General features: G+C 33.6%; 1 long non-coding RNA gene across 1 annotated transcript; it reads left to right on the top strand.

Moving 5' to 3' along the window:
* Window positions 1-4,748: 4,748 nt before the first annotated feature.
* LOC110871422 lies at window positions 4,749-5,416 on the top strand. Its single transcript, XR_002553723.2, has 3 exons — window positions 4,749-4,955; window positions 5,053-5,183; window positions 5,361-5,416. It is a non-coding gene; the product is annotated as an uncharacterized LOC110871422 (long non-coding RNA).
* The last annotated feature ends 11,780 nt before the right edge of the window (window positions 5,417-17,196 follow it).

Here is a 17,196-nt window from a genome sequence, read left to right as displayed (position 1 = left end):
TGCGGTAACGGTTAGCGTTTAAAGTAGTTGAGTAGTGTGTTCGATGGTGATTTAGAATAAGTAACGTATGTAACACCCAAAAGTGCTGAAAGCAAAAAGGGATCAAGTATACTCACAGTGATTGATGGATTGAAGGGAGCACTTGAGAGTAGGGTTAGCCTGAATAGTTCGATAGCATAACGATAAGCAACGCGTAATATGAAGAACAAGTGTTGGATGGTCGGACAGCTGGTCGATCGGACGGTAGTCCGATCGAACGGCTTGACCGTTCGGATTGGCATTCCGTTCGGACAGCTTGTCCGGTCGGTCGGTCGGTAGGCCGATCGGATGGTTGTTCGAGTGGATTGTTTCTTCCTTTGAGAAGGATGTGTTTGTGTATGATGGTTTGACTTTTTGAAGTTTTCGTTGTAGCATTTGAAAACATTGAAGTATCTTTACCTTTCAGGTCGGTCGATCGAACGGTCGGTCGATCGATCGGCCGGCTATCTGATCGGTTAGGTACTTCTAACAGGACAGGTTCTCAGCAGAGTGTCACCTGATCGGATGGCTGTTCGATCGGGGGCACTTTTAGTGCATTGAACATGTTGAAAATCGACTAAGTGTTGAAGCATAGTATCTCATGATCTGAAGAGTAATTCAATCGGATGGTAGTCCGATCGAACAACAGTTCGTTCAATACTAGACTTCAATGAACTGTTCAAGTGTAGGACCATGTGCTAGCCGATCGGCTGGCCTGGTCGATCGGCTGACTGTCCGATCGGCTGGCTGTCCGTTCGGACAGCAGTCCGATCGGTCAGCATCCTGACCTGGTCGGCCTGTTCATCTAACACTTGATTGTTCTGGTTTGTTTGTCGTTATATCGAGGTGTTTTGACAACAAGTTGAACCATAGAACCCTCGTTCGTACTAGTTCCTCCTGATCGGACAGGAACCACCCCAATCCGGCCGGCGAACTATTCGGAACGGAGTTTAACGTTTAACTCGAAATCGGTGAACCTCGTGGATAGAATCCGGATCTTGAGTCATGTAACCACCGGAATGATTTGCAAGTCGGCACAAGCTCCGTTTCTATCGGTTTTGACGGCATTGAGTGTAAAAGAGTTGAAAGAAAGTTGGAAAATCATCTTTCAATCCTTTTCACCGTGTAGATGTTTAGATCTGTGAAAGATCCTTGTTTATTTATGTGGAAATCGCCTAGATCCAAGTGATTCTTGGTGGATTGAGGCCAAAACATGAAGTTCTTCAAGAACACCATGATGACATCATCCTAGAACACTTGAATCTTGATGATTTCACGGTTAGAAATCAAGATTCGAAAGATAGAAAGGTGTAGGAGTGTGTATAGATCAAGAGAGTGTAAGATTTAGGATGAAATCTGATCGGAATAGAGAGAAATCTGAGAAAAAGGATGAGAGCACGAGCTGGTCGGTCAGAGCTTTCCAAAAGTGGTAAGTATGACGATGACAGGGGTATTTATAGGCTGCCAAAAGAGGAAAGGGTTGGCCGATCGGCCAGGCATCCCGATCGGATAGCCTGTCCGATCGGACAGCAGTCCGATCGGCTGGGCTGTTCGATCGGCTGAGAGCCTGGTCGTTCAGCTGCCTGATCCGAGTGTTCGGTGCGACGATTTTTGATATTTCGATTCCGATTGCGATTGATGAGAATACAATAGAGTTTCCTATTCAAATTACTTTTAATCCCAACCACTATATCTAACATACAATCATCTATATCTCGCGCTATCTCTTCTCCACCAATTATCATGATTTCGATTTCGATTGAGTTTCGATTCGAGTTTTGATTGATCACCACACATAACCTAGAGTAGACACGCACAAGTAACACATAAGGCACACACACACGTATATTAACACCAAAATTCGCGTAATTCGAGTCTCGAGTTCAATGATGATTAGATTAGTTCGATTATTGATTAGTTGACTTTATCGCATTGTTACTTTCAATTATTCACAGTCGTAAAGCGGTTCGCGTCGATAAATAAACTTTGATTAAGTCGATGGTAATTAATTACTCCACATAATACAACTAACGTAATATAAACACAAAATAGACTAACTACGGTCAAAGGAGTCAATCTTGACTTTGTCTTTGACTTTTGGTAACACGGGGTGTTACACGACACAATTAAAAGCCTTATTGAAGACCATGTGTCCTTCTAGAAATGTTATAAAACTTGTCCATACATATCCAAGTTATTGCCTTTATGTGGTTCATTCTTTGCTAACTGTGTTCGGAGAACCCATGCGAAAGACTTCGAACGAAGGTGTACCCGGATGGCGCGAGTGGCGCCCACCATGGTGCATCGTCAAAATTGCAGTACATGCTATGATACAACTTGAATGGTGATCACAGTGGGACCATCCTTTGAAAGAAGTGACTCCAAAAAGTTATGGCTTGTTGGCGCATCAATTACCTTCTTTTCGACTTGAGGACAAGTCGACTTTTCGGGTCGTAAGTATTGATACAAACATGCTAATTCAAATCTGGATGGGCTAAATTTTAGGAGAGTTAAAGTCAAAATGCTGAATTTAGGGCCTAACTCTTTTATTTTTCATTTAAGTATTTCATTTCATGTTCTAGTTTGCGGTGTCTTGTTTATTTGGATTATCTAGTGTTTTTGTTTTGGAGATTAGCCCCTCTCGACTCAGATTGTTAAACTTTTTGATTTTGGACTCAAGTGGTAGGGACTCAAAAAGTAACTTACTCTACAAACTTTATGATTCAGTCAAACCGGTTGTTTTTTATTCTCTCTCTATATATATATATATATATATATGTTTTTTAGTACAGGATCCTTACATTAATCAAATTAACAAAATAATTAAATTGTTTTTTTAAAATTAAGTGTGGATGCAAAATGGTTTAGAAACCACCTCCTTACTTTTATCTTATGGGTACAGTTTAAAAATATATTTGAATCAGACATGGAAATTAATAGGTATGAAACAAAAAGAAGGAAGTAGTACAATATATAATATAATAGAAAATCTCAAAAGCTAATAAAAGAAAGGGTTAGACAAGATGAAAAAGCTGAAAAAAGTAATAAAAAAGTGTTAGAAAACGTATGCTAAATTGTCAAGAAAATGTTAGCATGGACAATGTACAATATAATAAAAAAAGCTGAAAAATTAATAAAAGAGTTAGAAAATGTATGCTTAAATGGTCAAAACAACAGGTATACCATGGAAAAATAATAAAAAAAAGCTTAAAAACCTGAAAAAAGTACTAAAAAGGCTAGAAAAAGTATGTTAAATGGTCAAGCAAATGTTAGCATGTACAATGTATAATATAATAAAAAAGCCGAAAAACTAATAAAAGAAAAGGTTAGAAAAGGTATGCTTAACTGGTCAAAACAACATGTATATCATGCAAATGTCCCTTTCTCACTTCTCTCCGCCACCTATGCCGCCTTTGCAGACTATTTGTCGGAAACATAAACATATAATTTCAATTACTTTTCTAGCTTTCTCTCTCAAGAAATTTATTTATTATATATTCTAACCACTTTTACACAAAATAAAAATAAAATGTTTTGCTAAAAGATAACAAAAATTATTTGGATTCCTAAAAAACAGATAATCATGTTTTAAATTATTTACAAACTTCGTTTTTTAAATAAATACAGAAAGTGAAAGGCCATCATAACCTCATAAGTCAACTAAATCTAATAGAATTGAACTCTTGGAATTTATGTCTGAATTAAAAATTTATCGTTACTGTAGTCTATTCAATTAAAAATTTATAGTTATCGTATTACTATAGTTATCATTATAGATTGTAAATTGGGAACTCACCCAGCTAACCAATATCAAAACAATTAAATTCCAATATTATAGTCTATACAATTAAAAATTTATAGTTATCATTATTACTATAGTTATCATTATAGATTGTACATTGGGAACTCATCCAGCTAATCAATATCAAAACACCATCGTACAATCACCCACCCCCTTTTCTACCTCTATGTCCCATCGTACCTCCTCCTGCTAACATTTCATCTCTTGCTCTACCAAATATTCGATCTCTTTATCTTTATCTTTATCTAACATATCTCTATCCAATATTTCACATTTCCATATTCTTTCTCTAGCATACCACCCACCCCCTTTTCTCCCACTATGTCCAATCTCAATCATAACACACACACACACCATACAATCACCGATCCACACCACCATCACTAATCGAACACCACAATAACCACCATCACTTTCTTTGGTGTGCGCCGCCACCGCCCCTCACCACCCCAACACCCCCTCCCCATCCTACCACTTCTTTGCCGTCGCCCAAACGACCCGAGTGCTTCCTTATGCTTCCTATCTTCAACCAATGCTACGAATGCTCCAAAAACGCTTCCAAATCAGCTGATTTTCGTTTCTAGTTGTTGCAAGTTCGTTTAGGGTTGTCTGGGATTGATTAGGGTTAAGTATAGGCTTAAATGGGGCTTAAATATGAAGTTTTCTGCACAAATCAGGGAAGGCTTCGCGTCGCGCGAAGGGTAAATGGGAAGAGCTTCGCGTTTGTCTAAGGCCCTACGAACTGAGAAAACCGTTTTGGCCATAACTTCTTCGTTTCAACTCCGTTTTCTTCACCGTTTTCGTCTACGGGTTCGTAATTCAATTCTCTATCTTCTCATCTTATCAAAAATCCATTTTCATTCCATGAGAATCCTCCACTAAGCCTAAATCTCTTCCCAGGTGCTCGTTTCTTCAAAGTTTCAGCTCGTTTTCACTCCCAGGACCCTGCAAAGCACACAAGACACCATAATATACAAAACCAAAATGACACAAAACAACTCAAATTATTATACAAACTATACATAGAAACAGATGTAATTTTGCATTACATTAACCGGTAGTAGTAGCTCTAATGATTGGGAAGCAAATCGTTACGGTGTTGTGAAGGTTAAAACTAAAACTGCAAGTACTTCAGGTATTTAAGTAATTATTATTTAAATATTAACTTGTACAAAGTACCTCATAATATGATATATCTTTATAACATTATAATGACAAATATTTTTGTGCAGAACAACAAAGCACCAAAACAGTTGAACTTGCAGAAATAAGAAAAGAGGAAGACCAAAGAAAATTAAAACGAATCCAACTGATGTTTCCCTTCAAATTTCTTAATCAAGAGAATTAGTTTTAAATGACAAAGGTAAAATGTTTTTTCATAAAGTTGTTATGTTAACACTATATCAAATAGTTGATGAAAGTTATAATGTTCTTTATTAGTTTTTTTTTGGTAATTAAGCTTGATATCGAATATTTAAATTGAATAGTTTTTGTCCTTGTAATTGTACTTCTCTTTGGTAACAATTTTATGATAAATTAGAAGAAACAAAAGAAGTCGCAGAAAACGCTCTGAAACGGAAAAGAGGAAGACCAAAGAAAAATGAAAATGATGTTTCTATTAAAGGTATTTTACTATTAGTTGAATTTTCCATTGTATTCTTTAATTAGTTTTTATTCTTAACATAAGTTAAAATTATTAAATTTATTTTAATTTAATTTTTAGGCTACATAAATTTAAAGAAACCAAAAATCAACAAATGAAAAGTTGTTAGAAGTTGAGACTAAGGAATACACCAAAACAGTTTTACAATGTTGTGGAGTCTCTAAATCTGAAGAAAATGAAGAAGAGTACAGGATTTGAAAGACTGTTGAACTTTGATTGTGATGAAATTCCTTCGAAAATAGCATATTTTGTTCTTGACCATTTTAATCCACAAGAAATGGAGTAAAAATTGGAAAAAAAAGGGAGTATTCAAATAACTTCAGAGACAGTTGCATTCTTATTTGGTATTCCTTTCGGGAAAACAAACATTAATTCATTGAATGTTGGTCCTTCAAAAAACCTTTTCATTGATTGGGAATCAATGTTTTTAGAATCTATTAGAACAAAGCAAATTTCAGAAAAAATTCAAGAAAGCAATGTGGATGATTCAAAACTTCTTTTTGATGCTTTTTATTAACTGCATTGTTGAGTGTGGCATTATGGGAGACATTACAACAATGGATCTGCAACGTCTTCAGCCAAATATTGAAATTAGATCATTGAATTGGTGCGATTATATTATTCGGTCTTTGAAAAAATCTAAAAAATCGTGGAACAGAGAAGAACCAAACTCGTATTTTAACGGGCCAATTTTCCTACTCATTGTAAGTTTTTGTAACTCTTTTTTATTTTAATTTTAAATTTAATAATAAGTATTATAATTTCATATTTTATTATATTATTTTCAGTTGGTATATCTTTGCGGTACCAAATTCGAGAAAATGGATACACCTACAGATGTCCATCCTACGAAATTTTGGAGCAAAGAAAATATAATCCAAAGGTCTGATTTGGAGCTCAACAATGGAGGATTTGGTAAAGGTGATATAAAAAAAATTGTTTAAAAAACAAACATATGTTGAAGATAATAATTTTGAGGTATGAAAATTTTTATTATATGTTATTAATTTTATTTTTATTTTAGCTTTTTTTAAGTAACCATATTTTTTATATGCAGTTAAAACAAGATTTTGAAAACATTAGAAAGAAGTTAAAGTTTCCGTGCTTAGAAGAGATTTGGAGTTTATGATTTCTAATGCTCAAAGAAAGTATGGTGATATAGAACTTTTAAAAGAACAAAAGTTAATTTTAAAGTTCATTTCAAGAAACAAGATTCAAATAACAAAGATGATGCGGATAAAGAAAATTCAGGTAACATCTTCAATGCAAAGCTCAAGTGATAAAGATTTTAATTTAATTTATATTTTATATTATAACTATATTTATAAATAAGTTATTTGTTTATAATTTATGTAGAATTTGAAAAGCTTAATAAAGTTTGTGAAGAGCTTAAAGGTTTGGGTGAGGATTGTAATGCTTCTGGTGGAATTAGGTTTTTAGCGTCAGAGAAAGATTGAGGTGGTAAAAGAGGGAGAAATTACCGGTTTGGTTGAATCTAAGGTTTTGACCGATGTGAAATCCGTTGAAGAGGTAGTTTATGGAAAGATTCCTGAGTTATCAGTTTTAATAGTTAATGTTGGTTCAGAGGAAGTTGACATGGTAGTTGAGGAGCATTATGTTGATCCTAGTTATGTTTGTGATGATAATCAAATTTCTGCTGCTGAAGTTGATGAAAAGGTCAAAGAAGATAGTCTGCATCCAACAACCAAACTTAAAACAAATGATGCTCAAGAAATGACTGTCGGACATCGTGTTTGTGCTGATAATCAAAGTTCTGCTGCTGAAGTGGTTACTTTAAGAACCAATGAAGTTGATAAAAAAGTCAAAGAAGATAATCTGCATCCAACAATCGAAGTTAAAATAGATTATGCTCAAGAAACGACTGTTGGAGATCCTGTGGTGAATAAGCAAATTGAACAAGAAAGCAAAATGTTACATTCATTAAAGATTTTAATGACATTTGTGATACTTAACTCGGGTTCTGAAGATGTTGATCAAAGTATAGTTTGTCCTGATGTCGAAAATTCAGTAGAAGTTGAAGATGAAATCAACGTGCATGCCAAAAATTTTGAAAAACAAGCAAAAGTTGGAAAATTGAATGAAAAATAGGGTTCTTATAATTTACATAATGTCGAAGAAATGAAGATCGTGGCAATCAATATGTAACAATTATTTTTTTTCGAATTTTCTTATTTGTCCAATTTAAAGGTGGTAATTTTGTTTTATTGTTTGCTTTTAATACATGAATCAAACTATGAAATTCCAGAAGTTGATCAAAGTTTAGTTTATCATGATACGATCAATTCAGTAGCAGCTGAAGTTGATATCAATGTGCATACCGAAAATCTTGAAATACAAACAGAAGTTGAAAAATTGACTGACAAAGAGGGCATTCAGCATGTAATGATTTTTCTTTTATTATTAAATTTCCTTATTAGTCTAATTTAAATTAAATTAATATTATTGTGTGCTTTTAATATAGGAATCCAAATATGAAATTCCAGTCAATAAAGAGAAAAAAAATCATCAAGATTAGTTATGCTTTAAAATCTCCTTACAAAAAGAAAAAGAATGACAGATACAAAAGGGAAGTTATTAAGTGAGGAGAAAAAAGTAGTAAATTCTTTTATTTCAAACAAGGGCAATTGCAGGTGATTCAATAAGTTTTCTGCTTTAAACGATCAATGGAATGTAAATCCTATTGAAGATGATTCTTCTACAACAAAGCGTCAAGATGAAAATGAAAACAAAATACAGTCACTTCTCGACACATTTCCATTTCTTCAAGTACCCATCAACCAAGAAACAACTAATGAAACCCACACTACCCCTGAACAAACAAAACAAAAGAAAAGAGAATATCTAAGCCAACTTCTGCATATAAATCACCTTATGTTAATCGGAAAGTTGAACTTGGATCGAAGCTGAGTGATGATGAATAATTGATAGTAGATTACATATTTTCTCCAACGGGTGAATTGTAAGTATTGTTTTAGTTGTTTGCAAATGTTGTTTATATATCTTATTAATTTATCTATCTTTTTTTAAAACAACGGAAAGTTTGTGTACAAGTCAGTGTATAGAATAGAATCAATCAAGGTGATTTTTGAAGCAATGTTTGATGATGTAAAATTTACATCAAACATCATTGACAATTGGTCTGAAGTGCTAAACAATGAAGAAAAAATGAAAAGCCGATATTCTCTGAGTAGGTTTTTTGCTCATCGATTCTATTGGTACGTTTTCAGAATTTACTCTCTTAGATTTTGTTTTGCTATATATGTAGATTATTTATTATTTCTGCAAAGAATTATTCTGTTGTGGTAGAATTGTAAGCATAAAATTTCATTTGTATACGAATGGGTTCAAAATAATGTCGTTTGTCAATTTGATGAGTATCATAGGATTTATTAGTGTGAATCTTGTGCTTAGAGCTTGTTAAATCATTATGTTAAAATGATTTTAGAATATGAAAATGGATAATTACTCTACATTTGGATACAATTACTAAACTGATAGATTCATTGTTATTGTTATATTTCATACAATTACTCTACATATAGCTATAATTACTCTACTGATAAGAATAACTGTTGTTATTTGTAATAATACTGATAATTACCCTACACATTGATATAATTACTCTACTGATAATTATTTCTGCAAAAAAATATAATTCTGTTGTGGTAGTATTGTAAGGATAAAATTTCATTTGTGTAGAAATAGCTTCAAAATTACTCTACATATAGCTATAATTACTCTATTGATAGATCAATTGTTGTGATTATTATATTTCATATAATTGATCTACTATTGATATTGTGAATTTACAGTTAAAATTTCATTTGCACCGACAAGCACTGATGAAGTTCGACTTTTGATGTTCACACAAAACATGGATTAATGGCTTGAACAGTTTAAAGTCAAATCGATAAGAGATTTCGACCTCCTGTTTTTCCCCATTTTAGCTTCAGAACATTATTACGTCGTGTGTTTCAATATGAAGACTTCAAAAATTGTGTTGATCGATAACAACAAAATGGGTGAAAATTTCCATGATAGATATAATGGATCCCTAATAGGTTGGTATGACTAATAATAACTTTACAATTTTACTAATTTTAGAATTTTGAGAAACTAATATATTTTATTTTTGATATATTGTAGAGAAATGCATTGTGCGACTACCTCGAGTTCAAGAAAATCAAATTCGCCAAAAAAACACTAAGAAGGGCAAACATCAAAAGATTGGAAATGCCATGGAGGACAGCTGAAAACTACGTTGACTGCGGCATTTATGCAATGCGCCATATGAAAACTTATTTTGATGTGGAAAACTGGGATTGCGGCTTCTCTTTAAATGAGAAATCTCATAAAAAACAAATTTTTGAATTGAGGAAAAAATTATTGACAAAAATACTGTTGTCAGAAATCAACAATCTGAAAGCTAAGCTTATAAAGGATGCCCTTGAATATCAAAAAATGGATGATAAAGTTAAGGCGGAACATCAAAAGGATTTAAAGAAAAAGTTCGATCAAAGGCAAAAGGACTTAGTTTGAATGTCTATTTTAATTTGGTGGTTTGAACTTATGTTTAATGTTTGTATTTAACTTTTAGAATTGTCAACTTTTGAATATGGTTGTATACTGTTGAACTTTATTTTAGAATATGGTTTGTTTCACTTCATGCATAATTAAACTGTTGGTATAGTTATAATTCTGATAATTACCCTTCAGATTGATATAATTACTCTACAGATTGTTCAACTGTTGTTATTTGTTATAATTCTGATAATTACCCTACATAATTGATATAATTACTCTACTGATAAGATCAACTGTTGGTATTGTTATAATTCTGATAATTACCCTACACATTGTTATAATTACTCTACGGATAAGAATAATTATTGTTATTTATTATAATTGTGATAATTACCCTACACATTGATATAATTACTCTACTGATAAGATCAATTGTTGTTATTTGTTATAATTCTGATAGTTACCCTACACATTGTTATAATTACTTTACGGATAAGAACAATTGTTGTTATTTGTTATAATTGTGATAATTACCCTACACGTTGATTATAATTACTCTACGGCTGGGAACAACTTGTTTTATTTAATAATATGATAATTACGCTACACATTGATATAATTACTCTACAGATAAGATCAACTATTGGTATTTGTTACATTCCAATAATTACCCTACACATTGAAGAAGAATATTAATCTATAATAAAAGTATTCAATTAAAAAAACTGCGAATCCAAAAATCCTTGAGATCGATTACAGTTTACAAAATTTCAAAAACATAATAAGCTATTTATCCGTAGAAACTGCACCCTCTACAACTGGACGAATACTGCAAGTTCGAATATCATGACCAATCTTCCCACATACCTTACATCCTCGACGCCTTTCCCCATACGACTAGCTGCTTTTTCTTTTTTAGATTTAATTCTCATGTTTGAGTCACGTCCCTTGTTTCTAATACCAGGAGGAAGTTTAACAGATGATGTTGATGGTTGATTATATCCAAGAAGAGAAGCCATCATATCTTTTTTCTTCAAAAACGGACCAGTCTTACTACTCTCATCTGCCTTTTCCATCATTCCTTTCAGTTGATCTCTAATCTTGATCAATTCTTCATTATTTGTAAAATATCGATTACAAAGGCATTCACTAGCAAACATAATCTCACGAACAACCTGATTTGCCATATCAATGTTGACATTCGAACTATCTTCGGCAAAAAAAGAACAATTGGCTCTATTTGTAACTGCTTCCCTTCTCCAATGCCTCAAATTGGACTTTTCAGGAATTTCCTCAATTTCAAACATTCTAATGACAAGGAAAACATGTCGACATAATAACCCATATTGCTCAAATCTTTTACAAGAACACGAAGCAGAAAATTCATCATCAACAATAGCTAATACCTGTCAAAATAAATAAATGATAATTACCCTACATATGAAAACAATTATTCTACTGGTATATTCTCTGTTGGTGTTATTGTATTTCTTAAAATTACCCTACATATATTTACAATTACTCTACTGATAGTTGGTATTGTTATGAGATTTCATATAATTACCCTACATAGATATAATTACTCCACTGATACATCAATTGTTGGTAATTCAAAATTTCAGATAATTACCCTAAATTTAAAAAAAAATTACTCTACTAATAGATCAACCATTGGTTGTTATACTTCATAGAATTACTCTACATATAAATAAAATTATTCTATACATATGAAATAAAAAAAAAAGTTACCTCAAAGAAACCATTTCCAAAAGCCGAAATATTTCTAATAAAGAACCTTGCATTCTCTGCTTCTTCTTTGACGTTAACTGAAAAAACATTTCTCAAAACTAGCAAGGATTTCTTCTTGAATGTCAAAAAATATGGCCCTAGTATACAACTTAGCAGCATGTAGTTCAAGAGGAGAATCGGTACAAAAATCAGGTTCAGTATTACGCGTATCATGATCATTTCTGATGATTATATATTTGAGCTTCAATTGCCATATCAAAATGAGTAAAAAACTGTGGTACCCGAGGAAAATCCACAGTCATCTTGACTTACCGTTTCATTTCTCTGAGACTGCTTATCAAATTTTGTGACAAAATTTCTTTCAAGTTGGGGATGATGTGACAACCGCAACTTTAGGTTACTACTTTAACCTAACCATAATTAATTTAATCATATATTCATGGCATTGCATTTAACTAGGGTTAGTTAAATGAGTCTACGTTGGTAATTCGGGAATTTACTGGAACTCGTACATGATAACTCTCGAACATTGACAACCAACGCGGATAATAATTATAAACGGATGGTTTATACGAAACTAATGTACTACATGACAAATACGTAATTGTATATTATAATTGTAGATTACATGATATTAGGTGGTTGTTGTGTAAAAGTAATATTAGTAAGGGGTGTTTAGAGTTCTTTGTGAAACTCTAACAACCTAATCAAAACCTTAATCTTCCCACAAGCTGCACTATGACAGTTGTCACAGCCCCCGACCCCACCTTGGGAGCGGGAGCCGTGAACTAGTCATATGGTATCGGTGTTTATTAATTATGCAGCAGAAAACTTTCATCAGGACCGTAGTTAGGAAATAGTTATCAGAGTTTAAAACACAATGTTTTATAATAAGCAAGTGGGATAAAACCCGAGTTTCATTTGCAATACATTTATAGGGATAAACACTATTTATTGAAAACAAAGTCTCCTTTTTATTTAGGTAACTTTTATAGCCACTTTTCTAAGTCTTCAGTGCTCCTCAGCTGGCTTCTATTAGCTTCACATTAAGTTACCTGAAACGCATTTTAAAAACATTTTATCAGCAAGAAATACTGGCGAGTACACTCCAATTTGTGAAACATCAGTTGTTACACATTACAGTATTAAGGGCGATTACAATGTTTATATATACACAATCACTCGTTCAGTACGTGTCACTCGACGGATCTGTGACTATGGTCATATCACACATTAGATACCCATGCCCAATTGTGAAGGTTATCAAGTACTGTATACAAACCTCATAATACTGGCAGCAAGTGTAGAATTACAAAGACTTAATCACTGTAATTGTAATTGAAAACATTTGAGGTTTTGGTAAAACAATTTGGTAGATAAGGAGAATGACTCACAAAAAGAGTTTATAAAAGAGAATGTACTCACAAATAGGTTTAGAAAAAGAAAATGTACTCACATTGTTACTTAGGTGATACTATTGTAGTTTCCTGGTGATTCTCCTGGTTATTATCTATTAAAATTAAACAATGCACACGTGTTAGTAAAATAACCCAAATCATAGTAACCATACCACTTGAGACAGAACTCTAATGACTGAGTCAGGCAGAGCCTTAACATGCATTACAGAGTCCTAGAACAATCGGGTGTAACACGAGACAGAACTCCAACGACTGAGTCAGGCAGAGCCTTGACATGCGTTACAGAGCCCTAGATCGATCGTGTAGGGTAACAAATACGTGATCGGGGGTTATAATACTTACAACGAGGCAGAGCTTCGCTAATAGGGGGTACTATTCCAGAGATTTGACTATTAGAGAATTAAGAGAGAAAAGAAATTCTGAACACCGAAGACCGAACAAATGGCGTTTCGATCCCATTTTATAGCTGAGACAGAGGTCTCTCGCGCCCCGCGAGAGCCTCTTCTACTTCCTTCACGGCCCGCGAGGGCTCTAAAGTCCGCCATAGGGTTGGTGAGTCAGCGAGTAGGGTCGACACGTGTAATGACACGTGTCACAAAGGGTATACAGCAAGTAACATGGGGTCGCGCCCCGCGAGACCTGCGGCCAACTGGGTCGCGGCCCACGAGCGGCCCATTTTCTTTGTTTTTGTATTTATTAAAATAAATGTTATACAGGTCCTATTATCGCATACGAGGTGTATTCAAGAGCGTTTAGGGGTGATTTTTCAAGGGTTGTTATAACAGTTGTTTTCTTTAAACATTTCCTCTGATCTTTTGGCTATTCAAGTCCCGCTCAAATCATCAATCTTGATCTCTTCATTTCTCTTAGAATCATGTAACACCCTTAAATTTTTCACTTATTTTTAATGATAAACAACACTTATCTCTAGTAAAATTATGAATAAATTACATGTCATTTGTTAACAAAGTTCATAAGTAACAAGACCTTAGTCAACTAATGACCAAGGCAAATCGTTTTATAATTCGTTCAACCCGTGTTCAACACCCATACACAAAACTACAAAAGATTTAAGACATTGCGGAAGCTTCAAAATGGAGTGTTCGGTTCTTCATTTAATCACTTGATCACCATCCATGAGACCCACCTAGTTACCTATGATCAACCATTAAATCATTAGCTTGATGTTAATAAATAATAGGATTACAAGGTTTAACATCACATTGGAAATAACAAAAATAAGAAAGTTTTCCAGGCTCCACCGTAACTTACGGTGTCACCGTAAGTTACGGTGAGTGCTGGGAATCCTTGAACCCACCGTAAATCAGTAGTAATCCACCGTAAATCCTTAACCTCTACCGTAAATTACGGTAACACCGTAATTTACGGTAGCACCTGGGAATCTATGTTTTTGTTTGGTTTAAGCATTACGCCCAAAATCCCAGCCCTCGGATTTCAGTATTCTGTGGTATCAATGTATTAAAAGTCTGGTATTTCTAGCACGTTATATAATAACCAACTACATACAACAATCCATCATATTCCGGAATGTAAATCATGACTTACTTGATTATTTGACCCGTTTGGCTTGTCTATGGAATTCCTTCCTTTATGACAACTACCAACGAGTTCAATTCATCATTCAACCGAGTATTCAATATAACAACATCATCGCTTTTATTTCATAACAACTAGTAATTTGATATTCAACTATACCAACTACAATGATCTAATTTCACTTAATGTAACGGGTCATGTTGCATACCTTTAAAGTAAACCCTTCAAACGTGCATCCACACCGGTTTGTCCGCTAGATGCCCCGGCTTCCTTCCCTAAAGAGTTCAAGTATTTTATGTTTAGAACTCCATGTTTTACATACATATCGCACAATCGTCACACTTCATAATTATGCGTTTAAAACTTAACAATTCAGTTTTTAAGCCTTCTTTGAGGCATTTCAGCAAACATTATGAGGGCAGAATTTCTACATCATTCGTATTCATATTTATGGCTTGCTAATTTGTTAACTTAACTTCAATAAAGCCATCATATATCATGTAAACATCATATCTTTCTGAAACTATCTTCTAAGGTCGAATTATACTAGAATAACCACTCAAAACCCTAGAGTTCATCATCATCATGTAAAACCCACAACCCACCTTCAAGGTGTTCATGGAGTTTCCCTGAATTTGGTCATGATTTCACATGGAATTGGTTAGGTCTCACCCCTAAACACCAAATCAATTCTAAACTAACCAAATAACACACATGCAACATCAAATTTTCAGATTTCCCAAAATCATGAGAAATTCAAGTTAAGGGATTTCACTAAATTTTACATACCTTACAATCCTCTTGTGATGAGGATTATGATTCTAGGCTCAATTCTCGATTTCTACTTGGATTAATCCTTCAATTTGCAAGATTATGAGATTTTAGGGTTTGGAAATTTCTCCTGGTCGCCCCCTCTCTCTCTCTGTTCGATCGATGCCCACCCCAAAATGGGTGAATTTTGTGTTTTGTTCACTAAGTTAGTACCAAACTTTCAGTTTTGGCTAATTTAGTCCCTCAATTAACCATTTGGCTTTAAGTTCAAGTGTTTTAACTTTAGAGCAAGTTATTTCAAAACTACCAACTAACTGGGTTATAGTTTTCTAGTTAGTTAACTCTTGTTAAATTAACATCACATATTAAACCCAAAGTTTTATATTTTTGGGGTGTTACAAATCATCTCTACATCAATCTAAGGTAAGTGTTCATGCTTTGTGTTGTTAATCTTGTTCTTTTGATTTCAATGCAAAACCCTAGACATCCAAACAATTTGTGTTTTGCTTGATGATTGATGAATGTCTTATAATTGTTGTAGACAAATGATTGTGCCATGATTGTTTGATGATTTTAGTATGATAATACTTGTTGATTGATTGATTTGATGCCTGACATGATTGATTTCTGTGCATTTGGGGTTTTCTGTTCGTCATTACGTCGAAGAAAATGGATTTTTGGAAGTGTCAGACCTTGTGAAGTCATAAGGTGTCCGAATTTGTGATCTAATTGACATGTCCACATTTGTTATCAAGCATATATATATCTGCACTTGTTAAAATAATGGGATCCGAACTTAGTTATTATGGGAAGTGTCCGTATTTGTTATTTCATTGATGTCCGAACTTGTAAAGTGAACAAGGGTTCGTATACGTATGATAATCACAAAGTCCGAACTTATTAAATCCTTGGATGATCCGCATTTTTTATTCGAGTTAAGTCCGAACATAGATGAGTTATTTATGTGTCCGAACTTGTAATAATAATGGTGGTCTGCATTTAAGTTTAAACGGAGAACTTAAATTGATTTTAAAGGCATCCGAACTTAAGGAAGTGTAAGTGTCCGGACATGTTAATTAGGTGGTCAGAATTTATACTACATGGTGCGAACTTATTTTACACTAAGAGGGTCCGAACTTAATAGTTCATTATACGTCCGAACATAATTAAATTGTCTGTCCGCACATAATGCTTCTTTTTAAGGGTCCGCACATCCTTGTTCCGCATCATATTTCCGATCTTAGCTTGTATTATAGGGGTCCGTACTTGGGTTGGAAGCAAGAAAAGGTCAGAATATGTGTATAAATTGTAAAAGTCTGAATATCAATCCTTTAGAGGTCCGAACATAGTTGCTGTTGAATGGTATGAACTTGTGTTAAAATCATACGATGGTCCGAATTTAGTGCCAAGGTACGGGTCCCAGTTTTTTGTAATATGTCGGCACATGATTGTTTTTAAAGGGTCGGTACATAATGTGAAATATATAACACTAGGTTAGAACCCCGTATATTACACATGTTGAATTAATGTAATTTTATATATTAAATAATTAAAATTTATATCTTTATGAATCTCGTATATTGTACGGGTTAAATAAATGTAATTTTATATATCAAATAATAAAAAAGTTATATATTTGAAAACCATGTATATTACACAGATTAAAGAAATGT

Source organism: Helianthus annuus, chromosome 8 (genome assembly GCF_002127325.2).
Source record: "Helianthus annuus cultivar XRQ/B chromosome 8, HanXRQr2.0-SUNRISE, whole genome shotgun sequence".
Classification (NCBI taxonomy): Eukaryota; Viridiplantae; Streptophyta; class Magnoliopsida; order Asterales; family Asteraceae; genus Helianthus; species Helianthus annuus.
This window is presented reverse-complemented; position numbering and strand designations above follow the sequence as displayed.